General features: G+C 40.5%; 1 long non-coding RNA gene across 1 annotated transcript in view; it reads left to right on the plus strand.

The window, feature by feature from the left end:
- LOC126959017 (uncharacterized) overlaps nucleotides 1-16,557 on the plus strand; it is a 56,097-nt gene that overhangs the window by 31,622 nt on the left and 7,918 nt on the right. The window contains exon 5 of the long non-coding RNA XR_007727431.1: nucleotides 11,295-11,493. This is a non-coding gene — a long non-coding RNA (uncharacterized LOC126959017). The remainder of the gene's footprint in view (nucleotides 1-11,294; nucleotides 11,494-16,557) is intronic.

Consider the following 16,557-nt stretch of genomic DNA (forward strand, 5'->3'; position numbering starts at 1 on the left):
GACAAGTCCTCTAGCTTCCCCTTCCCTCCAGATTGCTACTCCTAGTTTCCCTTGTGAGAATCTACCACTCCCACTGCTCAAGAAAGTGTTAACAAACTGCTGTTAAGGAACAGGAGCCAATGCCTGGCGAAGGCTGCAGCATTCCTCTGAAAGCGGAGGTTATGTTGTTTTTGTGCTGGTGGCCTGTTCTCTAGATTTGCAGAAGACTCACCCTTAAATAACTTGGGGTTCTTGTTTTCCTGATCCAAAGCTTTTAATTCAACAAATTATTTGGGATAATGATGTGTCTGAAGCCCTCTGAAAAGTTCCCTTTGAACTTTTATCTGAAATGATAAGAAAAAAGTCAGGCTGCACCTGGAATCCAGACTTTGTTTCAAGTTCTTTCAAAACAATGCAGATACGGCATATTTAAACAAACTACAATTCTGGGAAGCTTTTTAAGTGGAAAGTTTTGGTTTTGAGCTTTTGGAGAGGGTAGTTTGGAAACATCATACCACATTTAAGCCTCAATCTAAATAATAAAATGTGTAAAATAGTTTTCCTATATATTATTTTCCCCAGTTCAAAAGATTTTGTCTTAGTCCCAGCTTTTTTCATAAAAATTATAATTGTTTGATAGTATAGTCAGCTAAAAAACCAAAATTTGAGGTTTAAACATTCAAAAGGAGGTGGTAAAATTGTCATTATTTGCAAATGACATTACAATATATACCTGGGAAGCCTAAGAGAATCAACTTAAAAGTTATTAGAAGGAGGCCAGGCGCGGTGGCTCACACTTGTAATCCCAACCCTTTGGGAAGCCGAGGCAGGGTGATCATGAGGTCAGGAGATTGAGACCATCCTGGCTAACACGGTGAAACCCTGTCTCTACTAAAAATACAAAAAAAAAAAAAAAAAAAAAAAAAAGATCCGGAGGTTGGTGGCAGGCACCTGTAATCCCAGCTACTCGGGAGGCTGAGGCAGGAGAATCGCTCGAACCCAGGAGGCAGAGGTTACAGTGAGCCGAGATCGCACCACTGCACTCCAGCCTGGATGACAGAGTAAGACTTCATCTCTATTTAGAAAAAAAAAAAGAAGAAGAAGAAGTAATAGGAGCATTCACTAAGGCAGTCATTGCAAACAATACATAAAAATTAATAGTATTCTTATATTCCAACCAAAACCAGTTCAAAAATATCACAAATAAACTTTTTTTGATCACAAATCAAAACAACAACCAACCCTAACAGGAAGTAAGCAGGACCTAGATGAATAAAAACATGAAACTTAATAGAGGACAGAAGTGGATTGATCTCATGTCAAATTGTAATCCCCAGAGTTGGAGGAGGGACCTGGTGGGAGGTGATTGGGTCGTGGGGATGGGTGTCACCCTTGCTGTTCTTGTGATAGTGAATGAGTTTTCATGAGATCTGGTTGTTTAAAAGTGTGTAGCACCAAAAGCAATTACAACAAAAGCCAAAATTGACAAACGAGGTCTAATTAAGCTAAAGCACTTATGCACAGCAAAAGAAACTATCATCAGAGTAAACTGGCAACCTACAGAATGGGAGAAAATTTTTGCAATCTACTCATCTGACAAAGGTCTAATATCCAGAATCTACACAAGAAAACACAACCCATCAAAAAGTGGGTAAAGGATATGAACAGACACTTCTCAAAAGAAGATGGCCAACAAACATATGAGAAAAAAACTCATCATCACTAGTCGTTAGAGAAATGCAAATCAAAATCACAATGAGATACCATCTCATGCCAGTTAGAATGGTGATCACTAAAAAGTCAGGAAACAACAGTTGCTCACGAGGCTGTGGAGATATAGGAATGCTTTTACACCATTGGTGGGCGTGTAAATTAGTTCAACCATTGTGGAAGACAGTGTGGCGATTCCTCAAGGATCTAGAACCAGAAATACCATTTGGCCCAGCTATCCCATTAATGAGCACATACTTAAAGGATTATAAATCATTCTACTGTAAAGACACATGCACACATATGTTTACTGCAGCACTATTTACAATAGCAAAATCTTGGAACCAATCCAAATGCCCATCAATGATAGACTGCATAAAGAAAATGTGGCACATATACACCATGGAATACAATGCAACCATAAAAAAGAATGAGTTCATGTCCTTTGCAGGGACATGGATGAAGCTGGAAACCATCATTCTCAGCAAATGAACACAGGAACAGAAAACCAAACACTGCATGTTCTCACTCAAGGCAAAAACCAATTGAAAGACTTTTATTGTTCCTTTATTCCCTATCTAAGACAATGCTACTCTGTCTCACTCTGTCACTAAGTGATTGTTTCAAGGAAGGGGGAGATGGGTTCTGATCTCTCTTAACACTTCCACCAGCAAATACTGTGTGCATTTGGTCATATTGGTCGTATTGCATCATAACTCTCTTAACCTCATGTAAGGCAATTTCAGTAGTGATATCTACACACAATTTTTTTTTTTTTTTTTTTTTTTTTTTTGAGACGGAGTCTCGCTCTGCCGCCCAGGCTGGAGTGCAGTGGCCGGATCTCAGCTCACTGCAAGCTCCGCCTCCCGGGCTCACGCCATTCTCCTGCCTCAGCCTCCCGAGTAGCTGGGACTACAGGCGCCGCCACCTCGCCCGGCTAGTTTTTTGTATTTTTAAAGTAGAGACGGGGTTTCACCGTGTCAGCCAGGATGGTCTCGATCTCCTGACCTCGTGATCCGCCCGTCTCGGCCTCCCAAAGTGCTGGGATTACAGGCTTGAGCCACCGCGCCCGGCCTACACACAATTTTATTTCTTCAGTGGAACCACTAAGGAGCTAAGCACTAAGTTCGTCTCAGCTTTCTTTTCTTTTCTTTTCTTTTTTTTTTTTTTGAGACAGAGTCTCACTGTGTCACCCAGGCCAGAGTGCAATGGCATAATCTCGGCTCACTGCAACCTCTACCTCCCAGGTTCAAGGGATTCTCCTGCCTCAGTCTCCTGAGTAGCTGAGATTACATGTGTGCACCACCACACTCAGCTATTTTTTGTATTTTTAGTAGGGGTGGGGTTTTGCCATGTTGGCCAGGCTGGTCTCAAATTCCTGACCTCAAGTGATCCGCCCATCTTTGCCTCCCAAAGTGCTGGGGTTACAGGTGTGAGCCACTGTGCCTGGCCTCCATCTCAGTTTTCTAACAGAATCATTAAATAGCAAGTAAGCATTAACGAAGAGGAGTGTGACTTCTTACATGTGTTCTGTAAACATTGCATGTACTCTTTCCATATTGTAATACAGACACACACACGGAGTTTGGGAAGGATCACACAAATCCTATCAAAAATTTCTTAATCATCATTATTTGTTAGCTCCATTGTCCTACTAAAAGAAAATGACAACAAATCATTACATGGTAGTAACAGAGAATTTGCCTCGGGTTTCCCATAACAATCTCCTCAAAAATTTAAAATATAGTTTTAAAAAATATATAGTAGCCGGGCGTGGTGGCTCACGCCTGTAATCCCAGCACTTTGGGAGGCCGAGGCAGGTGGATCACGAGGTGAGGAGATTGAGACCATCCTGGCTAACACGGTGAAACCCCGTCTCCACTAAAAATACAAAAAAATTAGCCGGGCGTGGTAGCGACACCTGTAGTCCCAGCTACTCGGGAGGCTGAGGCAGGAGAATGGCATGAACCCGGGAAGCGGAGCTTGCAGTGAGCCGAGATCGCGTCACTGCACTCCAGGCTGGGCATAGAGCAAGACTCTGTCTCAAAAAAAAAAAAAAAAAAAAAAAAAAAAAATATATATATATATATGTTAAAGAGCAAATAACACAAAATGACCCATAATCTCACTACCCACATAAACTCATTGACATTAAAAAAAAAAATAAAGTAATATATTAATGGAAATTCAAATATTCCAATAGCTTTTTAGGAAAAAAAAAGGACACTACATTTAACGCATTGGTATACGATGTGACCCAATTTTAGAGAATGTGTGTGTTTGTGGAAAATGCATCTTTAGAATTGATGCATTATGTTATTTCTTTCCAGACATTTTTCTTTGTGTATTTTTAATATAGTTGATATATACATATGTAAAATGTATATACTGTTTTGCCCTTTTTCACTTAATATTATCATATAAACATTACATTAGTGCTTTTTAAAATTAATGATTATCTTTTTAATGTAACTTATTTAATTAAATAAGATTTAAATATTACATTATAATTAGCTTAGCCATTTTCTTAGTTGTTTCCAGAGTTTGCTCTTATAATTAATATTTTTTCCCAAGTCAAACTGTATCTAGCTTTATTAAAGATACTCTTCATAAACAATTATGATATTTCAGGCAAGACATGGGCAGACAATTGTTAACAGTGTACAACAACATTCCAACTTCCTCCTTCAGTGGACCATCAAAATTAGAAAGCCACTATAAAAACCAATGAAATCTGACTAAAACACCAAAAGCAATGGCAACAAAAGCCAAAATAGACAAATGGGATCTAATTAAACTAAAGAGCTTCTGCATGGCAAAACAAACTACCATCAGAGTGAACAGGCAACCTACAGAATGGGAGAAAATTTTTGCAATCTACCCATCTGACAAAGGGCTAATATCCAGAATGTACAAAGAACTTAAACAAATTTACAAGAAAAAACCAAATCAAAAAGTGGGCAAAGGATATGAACAGACACTTCTCAAAAGAAGACATTTATGCAGCCAACAGACACATGGAAAAATGCCAACCATCAAATTCTCCTTCTCTCCAGAAACCAACTGGGTGTCCAACAATTCAACTCAATTCAATTCAGTTATGATACTAGCTACATGGTGTTAGTATCAGATGGCACAAGTGAAAGGGCCCGGTCCCACAAGACTGCCCACAAGATTTCAGATGCCAATCACAAGTCTGAGCCTCCCATACTTCTGCCTTAATGGCTATAAACTGGGGGTTTCCACAACCCTCTCCTCAGTTTCAATAATTTGCTAGAATGGCTTGTAGAACTCAGGAAATCATTATAGCGACATTTAGCAGTTTATTTATAAAGGATATTATAAAGGATACAGATGAACAGGCAGAGGACAAGGTGTGAAACAGGGGAGATGTGCAGAGCTCCAGTGCCCTCCCTGGGCACCCCACCCTCTTGGTATAACTGTAGCAGGTCCATTGCCCCATGTGCACAGCAAGTCAGTAGGCAGATACACCAGGGCGCAGCAGAGAAAGAGGTTTAATTGTAGGGTCTCCGAACTAGGAGATGGGAGGAAACCTCAACTCCATCTCCCCAAGTAATCTGGGGCTAGAGATTTTGTGGGCTTTTTTTTTTTTTTCTTTTGCGATAGAGTTTTGCTTGTGTTGCCCAGGCTGGAGTTCAATGACGCCTTCTTGGTTCATTACAACCTCTCCCTCCCAGGTTCAAGTGATTCTCCCACCTCAGCCTCCAGAGTAGCTGGGATTACAGACTCCCGCCATCATGCCCAGCTAATTTTTGTATTTTTAGTAGAGACAGGGGTTTCACCATGTTGGCCAGGCTGGTCTCGAACTCCTGACTTCAGGTGATCCACTCTCCTGGACCTCCTAAAGTTTACAGGCATGAGCAACTGCGCCTGGCCTGGGGCTAGAGAGTTTAAGGGTTTTGGAGTGGGGTGAAGTGTGAAGATCACTGATTGGTTGAAGAGTGCAGGGAAAAGTCTTAGGACAGAAAGATGAAGAAGCTGTATTCTCATGCTGATTCCATTTCTCTGTGGGGGTCTTCAAACTGGTTGGTGTCAGCTGTTTCACTGGAGTTTGGGATCTGAAAACATCTTAAGCAACCTTTAAACAAAAGCCATAAGATTCTAATGGCGGTGATCCTGTCTATAGGAATAATGGGGGTGCAAATGGACAGTATCTAGTGCTATTGACTTTCAGCAACAAGGAAGTGAGCCAAAGCGCAACCTGATTAAGGCTTAATTATAACGAAATTTCTGCACAGAACTCAGCATGAAATCCTTGTCAACCCCTGTGGGGATGGCTTCATCAGCTGCTCGATGTGTTTGCCAACTCAGAAGCTCTCTGAAGCCCTTTGTTTAGGGTTTTTATGGAGCTTCTATTACGTAGGCGTGATTGCTTAAACCACGGGCCATTGGTGATTTACTCAATCCAGCCTTTCTCTCCCTCCCTCAGGGGTGAGTAGGGCTGAAAGTTCCAATCCTCTATAATCACATGTTTGGTTCCTCTGGCAACCAGCGCCCATCCTGAAGCTATCTATGGGCTTCCAGCCACCAGTCATCTAATTAACATAATTCATGTACACTTGAAAAGAGCTTGTTGTAAATAACAAAAGATGCTCCTGTCACCTCGATTGCTCAGAAAATTCAAAGAGTTTTAGAAGCTCTGTGCCTGGAACCAGGGATAAAAACCAACTATTTTAACAGAAGATGCTCCTGTCACTCCTATCACTCGGGAAGTTACAAGAATTTTAGATTCTCTGTACCAGAAACTGGGACTGAAGACCAAATATGTATTTCTTATGATATCACAGTATCACAGTCCTTATCAGGCTGCCAGTGGAAAAGAGGTAGAAAGTTATCCAAAAGTCACATTTTCACGTAGGAGAGAAAAGGTTTTGCTAACACTGCACCCACAAGCTTCTTTATCAACAAAGTAACTCATCATTGAAACCTGTATGCTCTATTTATATTTTCAGTATACATTAGTTGGCCAAAACATAGGTATAAAAGTAAGGATAGCAACAAAAGGAGAAATCACTTCTGTACCAGTGAAGTTTAAATGGATATGCCTGGCAACCTACTGTAAACCAAAAATAAAATTATAAGCCTCCTCAACCATCTGAATGGACCCCTCTTCTTGGCCAAGGGCATTCCAAAGTTGACCTGAAAATTCCAGCCATAATGGGAAGTGGGTGTTGGACATGCCTCATTCTACCCTCCTCCCTTTTGGAATTACTGATAAAACGGACTCTTTAAGTCTGATAAGAAACATTTACAATCTATTCTCTCTGAAGCCTGCCACCTGGAGGCTTCACCTACATGATAAAGCCTTGGTCTGCACAACCCCTTATCTTAATGCAGATATTTCTTTCTATTGATTCTAAGTTTTTAGACAATAACTAAACTCTTTCAGAGAAAGAAAATAAATAATTCAACAATATTAGAAATGAAGTGAATGAATTCCTAATTTCAAGGGACCCATTGAGAACCCAGCATAGCAGGCAAAATAAAGATATACACCAAAGCACATTATTATAAAATGTCAGAACATTGGAGACAGAAAGAAGCTAATAGAGAGGAAAATAAAATCACGGGAAAGGGTAAAGAATCGGAATGACTTCTCAATAGCCACTCTGGTAGTAGAAGTCAATAAAGAAATGTTTTTTAAAACAAAAATGTTTTTAAGTTCCCTTTTATTTAGGTTGAAATAAGCTGTACAAAATTGATATTTCTGACCAAAAATAACAGCCATATTTTCTATCATATTTATAGATAAACCACAAAACATTTATTGTAGTCAGTTTTTCAGGTTTTGATTTTAATCTAGATAAGGAAGTAGACATAGTTATGAAAAAAGAAGAGACCAGACACATCAGCTGTCTGTAACCAGTGCTTCTGATTCTGTCTTGACCATGAAACTAAAGTGTTCCACATACACCTGATGAAAAGCTTATGACACAGGAAAACATCAGCTCGACAAAGGAATGCAAACAGCAACAAGCAGAAGGAGAACAATGATGCCAGGCTCTTCCATTCAAACTTGTTAATTTAGGGTCACTTGATAAAGATCAGACCTACAATGCCACCCTTGTTGGGTGAACTCACTGCTTCTCTCACTCTCTGGTAATTCCCATAACTGTGCGTTAAAGGGTTTTTTTGCTTTTTTGTTTTTGTTTTTGTTTTGTTTTGTTTTTGAGACAGAGCCTCGCTCTGTCGCAAGGCTGGAGTGCATTGGTACGATCTTGGCTCACTGCAGACTCTGTCTCCCAGGTTCACGTGATTCTCCTGCCTCAGCCTCCTGAGTAGCTGGGACTACAGGCATGTGCTACCACGCCCAGCTAATTTTTGTATTTTTAGCAGAGACTGCGTTTCACCATGTTGGCCAGGATGGTCTCAATCTCTTGACCTTGTGATCGACCTGCCTCGGTCTCCCAAAGTGCTGGGATTACAGGTGTGAGCCACCGCGCCCGGCCATGTTAAGGGTTTTTAACAGTATACTGAAAAGTCCTACTAGTGAAAGGTGTGTTGTAAGATTCACTGTGACATTTTATGAAACGTATTCATTCCTCCTATACCTACCCAAAATTTATTCCTTCAAAGTACTGATAACTAACGTAACTTCAAAGTACTGGATCCACAGTGATACTAAATGCTGTATCTGAAATGATTTTAAAACAATTCTACCTGCCTGGGCAACAGGGCAAAAACCCATGTCTACAAAATATACAAAAATTAGCCAGGAACGGTGGCACGTGCCTGTAGTCCCAGCTACTCAGGAGGTTGAGGAGGAAGAATCACTTGAGCCTGGGAGATTGAGGCTGCAGTGAGCCCTGACTGTGCCATCTCAAAAAAAAAAAAAAAAAAAAAAAAAAAGGGATTCCAGAGTGCCAGCACCAGAGAGTATGCAGAAATGGAATTCCACGCTTGTACATCTTTCAAATTTTTCCTCCAAATATCAAGAGTTTGGGACCAGCTTGGCCAACATAGTGAAACTGCATCTCTACTAAAAATACAAAAAACTAGCTGGGCATGGTGGTGCGTGCCTGTAATCCCAGCTTCTGGGGAGGCTGAGGCAGGAGAATCACTTGAACCCAGGAGGTGGAGGCTGCAGTGAGATTATGCCACTGCACTCCAGACTGGGCAACAGAGACTCTGTCTCAAAACAAACAAACAAAAAATAAAATAAAATAAACATCCTTTGAGGTATTTTTAATGATTTCTGAATCACCTGTAGGTAGTTCTTACTTGCTGTATAGAGTTTGATATGTGCATCTACAGTTAAATCCAGATCATGTCTTATATCAAAATTTATGCTAAGTAAAACCAAGTTATTTAACCTGTCAAAGTTTTCCTCAGCTATAATTTGAGATGCTTTCGTTTACTTCATAGTGTTCACTATCAATCTTCATTATAGGAAGAATACACAGGACTTTCAACAATGTATACACATTAGGGAGTTTTATTGATGTCAGGCACATAGAGGGCTTCAAACATGCGGATGGATGCTCTGCTTCTTTCCCTCTGTGTTTCCACTTGATTCTCCAGCAGTGAAACTGGCTGAGAGCATGTTCCGATTGGCTCAGTCACTTCAGCTAAAGTCAGCTTAGTGTTTCTCCGATGTGTCGAATTTGAGCTGTCCCATGACACAAGGTGCCAGAGATCAGCATTTGTGAGCTATGAGACGTTGTTCTGAGAATAAATCTTTGAGTTCCAGAGTAATGTGCTACACTGTTGGAACACACAGATTCCTTATAGTAACTCTCAGAGGTTCGTTGAAATTCTAGGTTACCTTGCTGAGCTCTGCAGAATTTCCCAGAGACTTTTATTTGAATATCAAGATCGGTTAACAAATTCATGCCTTCCTCAAATTCACGACAAGTTTTGTCATGAATACTTTTGTCACCGATACTTCATTAGTGATACGATACCACCATGAAGCTGCTGACTGCAAAGAAAACATCAGAGATTTTCCCCCTAGAGATTTTTTTCCCAAAGCCTCTTGTAAGATAAGATATTTTTAAGAACAATTATAAAAATAAAATCAAGGCTGGGAGTGATGGCTCTCACCTGAATCCCAGCACTTTGGGAGGCCAACGTGGGAGGATCACTTGAGCCCAGGGGTTTGAGAGCAGCCTGGCCAATCATAGTGAGACCCTGTCTCTATTAATCAAAAAAAAAAGAAATTAAAATACATGAATGCACTGCAGAGTACGAATGCTTAGCCAGCTGTACAGTTATGTCATCTGAGACTTGTGTCGCCATTTATGTCTCTAAATATAAAACAAATGCTGGCAGGAGATCCAGTAACATTTCAAAAGCATCATGCCTATCTGTCCATTGAGAATAACAAATCACCTTCAATTCATTATTCCTTTCTTTGTTGTTCTGAGAAAGGACAGAAATTACATAGTCAAGTTCTAAAAGCAGTTGTGGTGAAGGATGAATAACAAACTTCCTCAATCCTTCATAATACAACAGATATCCCCATAATAGGCACTGATTTTGCCAACCACATATTTAATTTTTAATTTTTTAATTTTAATTTTTTTTATTTTTTGAGACAGAGTCTCCATCTGTTGCCCAGGCTAGAGTGCAGTGGCACAATCTTGGTTTACTGCAACCTCCGCCTCCCGAGTTCAAGCAATTCTCCTGTCTCAGCCTCCCTGGTAGCTGGGATTACAAGTGCTTGCCACCACACCCAGCTAATTTTTGTGTTTTCACACCCAGCGGGGTTTCACCATGTTCACCAGGCTGGTCTCGAACTTCTGACCTCAAGTGATCCTCCCACCTTGGCCTCCCAAAGTGTGGGATTACAGGCATAAGCCACCATGCCTGGCCTGCCAACCACATATTCAAGACACGGGAAGAGCAGAATGTGTAGATAGTGTGGGGATATTTCAGTTAAAGTCTTGAAGCAGCAACCTCCATTTCTGAAGAAAATCTATTGGCCATAACGTACACCTGGCCACAACAGTACTCCACATTTAGCCCCACTTCTGGATTTTTGTAGTGTGAGATCACACAACCAAAATGGCTGCATCAGCTTCACGAGGAAGAAGCTCACATATTTCTCTGTCAGGTAAGAGACTCATCAATAAACCTCACCGTCCCGAGCTGGTGTTCTTTCTCTGCTATGTCCACCACAGCATCAGTGATCACAGAAAAGAAGTATGACTCCCTTACTTCCTGGGGCTTTCTACCCAAAGGCAGCTCTCACAGATCTCTAGCAGCTGTTCCTGATGTTTTCCAACAGAACAGCTGGAAAGACGCTGTTGCCTCAAAGGGCTTTCTCAGGACCTCGTCACCAGAATTTATCTGGTACCTTAGCAATGTTTGAAAGATATCAGGAGTAAAGAGACCTTCCCAGATTTAATCAGACTCATGTCCATCCAGAGGTAGGTTTTGTTTTCTCAAAAGAATAAACATTTAAATAAAGATTTTGGGTATTATTTGTTTTTCTTCTCTTCAAGGGTTAAAAGTAAAATGTTTTCACCTTGTTCCTCACTCTCTTTTACTGCATTGAGCTTCTGAGTCTTGCTGTCATGGGTTTATGTTTTTGTTCCTGTTCAGAAGTTTTATCAATATTTTTTGTTTTAATTTTGTTTCAGTGTCTTGATTTCATCTTCATTTAATTCTTTTTGATTGACTACTACACTGGAGTGTTTGTTTATTCATCTGAGCAAGATATTAAAAGTTCCTTTAAATAGATGACATTTAAAAGGCATAAATTGGCTTCTCTGACCACCCTCACCCTTCAACTGTCAGCGTATCCTCCTCATTCTTCTTGGATGCAGGACAAGAGTTCAGGTACGAGCTATAATACAGGTGGGCTGTCTGCTGGGGTGTGCCTGGTCTAGCCTCCTTGGGCTGAGCCGGTATGCAAGCCAGACTCAGCTGGGGTGGGCCAAGTGGGTGGGGTGCCTCCTGCAGCGGGTAGCACGGCCAAGGGAGGTCCAGGCTGGGGAGTGGTACGTCGCTGGCTGGAGATCCCGGCTGCCAAAGTGACCAAGAAAAAAGTATTGTGTCAATATCATCTGGAGGTAAGAAAATATTACACATTCACAGACACATAAAAGTATATCCAAACCCAGATAGAGAGCTTACAGTTTTAATTTTAAAATTTTAGCCAATGCTATATTTCATCCAAGCAGAAATACAAAAATATCTGAAGCAGTTCTCCCCCAATTAAGTACAAATTCTTAATAGATTTAATTCAAAAAATACAAAATAGACCAACAGGAAGAAAGGAACAAACTGCTGTTTTTCACCTCCAGAGACAAGATTTCTATAAACCATTTAATTAGTTTATAAAGACCACCAAAATATAAAAATAAAAAATAAAAAGCATAACTTGTTTTTGAAAAAATGCATAAATATTTTCAATTGAATTATTTGACTCCAACTTTCTTTTCTGAGATTTTTAGCCTTCTTTGTGTGCTCTTAGATTTTTAGTCAGTCCCTGTTCTAGTTATCTACTGCTGCAAAACAAACCACACCTCTATACCTAGCAACATGAAAACAACAATTTTATTATCCTAGTGGAATTCAGATAGAGCATGGTGCGGATATTTTGTCTCTGCTCCATGATGTCCGGGGCCTCAGCTGGGACGACTCAAATGCTGAGGGGTGACTTGAAAGGCTGGAAATGGAACCATCTGGAGGCTTCTTCACTCACAGATCCAGTGCCTGGGCTGGAATGACACGAAGGCTGGGCTCAGTTGCGGCTGCTGACCACAGAACTTACATATGGCCTCTCTCTATGGCTTGAGATTCCTGCAGAATGGTGGTCAAGCTCCAAGAGGGAGCTTCCCAAGAGTGAAGGTTCCCAGAGATCCAGGCAAAAGCTGCATGGCCTTCTATAGCCTAGTCTCAGAAGTCACAAAGCATCTCTTCTTCCATATTCTGTTGCAGGGATCAGCAAACTATGGCCCAATGCCAAATCCATCTGCGATGTCTTCTTTCAAAATAAAGTTTTGGCTGGGTGCGATGGCTCATGCCTGTAATCCCAGCACTTTGGGAGGCTGAGGCAGGCAGATCACAAGGTCAGGAGTTCAAGACCAGCCTGGCCAACATGGTGAAACCCTGTCTCTACCAAAAATACAAAAATTAGCTAGGCATGGTGGCTTGTGCCTGTGATCCCAGCTACTCAGGAGGCTGAGGCAGGAGAATCACTTGAACGTGGGAGGCGGAGGTTGCAGTGAGCCGGGATTATACCACTGCACTTTAGCCTGGGCAACACAGTGAGACTCTATCTCAAAAACAAAAAATAACAATAAAATTTTAAAATGAAGTTTTATGGGAACATAGTCATGTTTAATCATTTATGTACTTTCACACTACAGTTCACACTACAATGGCAGAGTGAGTTAGTTGCAATAGAGATCGTATAGTTTGCAGTCTAAAATGTTTGCTGTCTTGCTCTTTACAGAAATAGTTTGCAGATCCCTGCTGTATTACTTAAAGCAATCTCAAGCCTGCTCAGTGCCAAGGGACAGGAATAGACCCCACCCTTGGTGGGAGGTGTGTCAAAAAAGGTGCAGTCATTTAAAAAAAAAAAAAAAAAAAATCACCACAATTCCTGTTTGCCTCATATTTTTATTCTCATTTGTTTTTTTAATTTTGTAAGCTACTTATAAGAGCTCTTCTAACTATTTGAATGTATGCTAAAGTCATTTCGGTTAAGAGAAAGTTAAAAAATGGAAGTCAGTGATGTTATTTCAAGTTACAGTCTTTTGAAACTTCCCAATGTCAGCTCCTTTAGGTAAATATTTGGGTAATAATTCTTCCAAAGAAAGGTTAGGAAGGTTAATTTTTGTTTAGAGTTAAAGGACAAAGAAGACCTTTATTTTAGTTCCTTAAAAAAAAAAATAGTTACTTTAAAAAAAAAAAAAGAAAGAAAAAAAGGGCTGAGCATGGTGGCTCACGCTTGTAATCCCAGCACTTTGGGAGGCCGAGGTGGGCAGATCACAAGGTCAGGAGTTTGAGACCAGCCTGACCAACATGGTGAAACCCCGTCTCTACTAAAAATAGAAAATTAGCTGGTCATGGTGGCAAGTTCCTGTAATCCCAGCTACTCGGGAGACTGAGGCAGGAGAATCACTTAAACCTGGGAGGTGGAGGTTGCAGTGAGCTGAGATTGAGCCACTGCACTTCAGCCTGGGTGACAGAGCGAGACTCCATCTCAAAACAAAACAAAACAAAGGTAAATGGTAAACACTTGTTGAAACAGTTAAGTCTCTCACTTGGTCAACAAGTTTCAGGTTATATAAATCATTCCCTATTGATGAATATTTTTATTTAAACATGCTATATTGGTACTATTTTAATTAAACTGTACAGTGAAGGAGTTGAGTAGGCAGTGGTTTTTAACCCTGGTTACATATTTAAATCATGGGAGCCAAGACCCCTATCCTAGATAATCAAATAGGACCTCTGGAGATGGGGCCACCACAGATTTTAAAACCTCCTCAAATGATTTTAATATTCAGCCAGGGCAGAGAAATATGTGGCTAGGTGACTGTAGGCTCTTTCCAGAGGGTAAATTCTGTGAATGTAAGGGGGATGTGAAAATGGGAAGTTTTCCCAGTATATTTGCTGCTTATACTACTAAGAAAATTATTTGGAATGACTGTTTGTATGTTTTTACCATGTATGATTAATATGGTAACCAACATGACTTCAACATCTCATGGTCATTTGAACTACCTGAGTTAGCCAGAACCTAAGTCAAATGTTTCGATTTTCACATATCTTTTGACCTACAAATTATTTCTGTCATTCTATACTACACGTTTACTCTGAAATAGACCTTGTATTTCGTTTGTTTGTTTGTTAATGAACGTGCTACTATGGCATCATTTTCAGTATGACATTGGCATGTGTCTGTAAATATGTATTAAGATTGTGTTTCTCAGACAAGTGTGCCCATGCATCACTTAGGGAATCTTGTTAAAATTGAAATTCTTATTCAATAGGTCTAGGGTGAGAATCTGGTCTAAGAATCTGGATTGTTTTTTCTCCCTTATCGTTATCTACAAAAGGATCTGCATTTCTAACAAGCTCCTGAATTATGTTTATGCTATCTGTCTACCATCCATGCGCTACAGCTTACGCAGCAAGGCATTAACAGATCCATCCAGACTGATTTCACTTAGAACTGCAAGTTAGCCTCAGTATTAATTGAGGAAAAGAATAGGGTCCCAGGAAAAAGAAGGGGTGCTAGAGTCATTAAAAATTTTTATGCTTTGCATAATGGCACCCCTTTTTTTATTTTTTAAAAGAAATAACCCGTTGAGAAAACTATAGAACTTTGTCACTGGTTCTTTCCATAGGTTTCATCAATTATTTTCTTCGGCCATGTGACACCTGTCGTCTACAGTATAAGCTCATGCACTGGATATTTCTAAAGGCAGATTTAGCGGCTGAGAGCCCATTTCATTAGAGACACATCTCATTAGGATGGTACAGTGGGACAATGCACTGGGCTGGATGTCAGAAGACCTGAGTTCTTGTCTTTATTGCTTTTTGAGTGTGTGACCTTGGGCAGGTCACTTAATCTCATTGAGCCTCAGTCTTGTCCTTAAAGCTAGGCCAATAATCCCTGTCTACCATACAGGGTATTAAGAAGAGCAAATGAGAGGGCTGTGAAAGTACTTTGTAAATTACAAAGTGACTTAGACGTGTAAGTTATTATTGTCCATGTGGTACTGACTGTAGGCCTACATGTAGAAACACATTGGCTTTTGATGCTGTTAACCCTCAACTTTCTTTATCAGTAGAAGGCGCATTAGCAAGAATTAGATGATGAATGAGCCACACGGAGTCTTTCTCTGTCTGGGTTCAAAGAATGAAAGAATCAAAGAACGAAAAGATGGAGTCTTAAGAGTCAGAGAAAGGCAGGGCTTGGTGGCTCATGCCTGTAATCCCAGCACTTTGAAGGAGGCTGAGGCGGGCAGATCATCTGAGGTCAGGAGTTCGAGACCAGCCTGGCCAACATGGCGAAACCTTGTCCCTACTAAAAATGCAAAAAAATGAAAAAAATGGTAGTATGAACCTATAGTCCCAGCTACTCAGGAGGCTGAGGCATAAGAATCGCTTAAACCCAGGAGGTGGAAGTTTCAGTGAACCGAGATTGCACCACTGCACTCCAGCCTGGGTGACAGAGCAAGACTGTCTCAAAAAAAAAAAAAAAAAAAAAAAAATCCTAGGGAGAAATGGTCAATTCAAATTTCCTTATTCATGTGTATTATATACTTGACCTTTGTTTCCTTTCCAATTCCTTGTCTGGCATTGGAAAACACCAGTGATGTTGATGGGAAGGTCTATGCAACTGCTTGTGAATAAAAGCCAGTTTTGAATTAAAAAAATAGAAGAAAAAACCAGGTTTCTCTGATCCTTTCACATAACTCAGTGTAGAGGAGTAGTTAATACCATGTCTTTCCTTCACTCTCTAGAATGCTTGCTGTAGACTGGTAATTTACTCTTATGGTTATTAAGCAAACAAAGAGGCTTGGCTTTCATTACAATAGAGGAAGAAAAATATTAGTTTAGAAAGAAACATATTTGGCCAGGAGCAGTTACTTATGCCTGTAATTCTAGTACTTTGGGAGTCTGAGGTGGGAGGATCACTTAAGCCCAGGAGTTGGTAACCAGCCCGGGCAACATGGTGAAACCCTGTCTCTACAAAATACACAAAAAATTAGCTGGGCATGGCGGTGCACGCCTGTAGTTCCAGCTACTCGGGAGGCTAACGCGGGAGGATCGCTTGAGCCCGGGAGGTTAAGGCTGCAGTGAACTGTGATCATGCCGCTGTACTTCAGCCTGGGTGACAGAGTGAGACACTGTCTCAAAAAAACAAAAGGAAAGAAAAAA

This window comes from Macaca thibetana, chromosome 7 (genome assembly GCF_024542745.1).
Source record: "Macaca thibetana thibetana isolate TM-01 chromosome 7, ASM2454274v1, whole genome shotgun sequence".
Lineage (NCBI taxonomy): Eukaryota > Metazoa > Chordata > Mammalia > Primates > Cercopithecidae > Macaca > Macaca thibetana.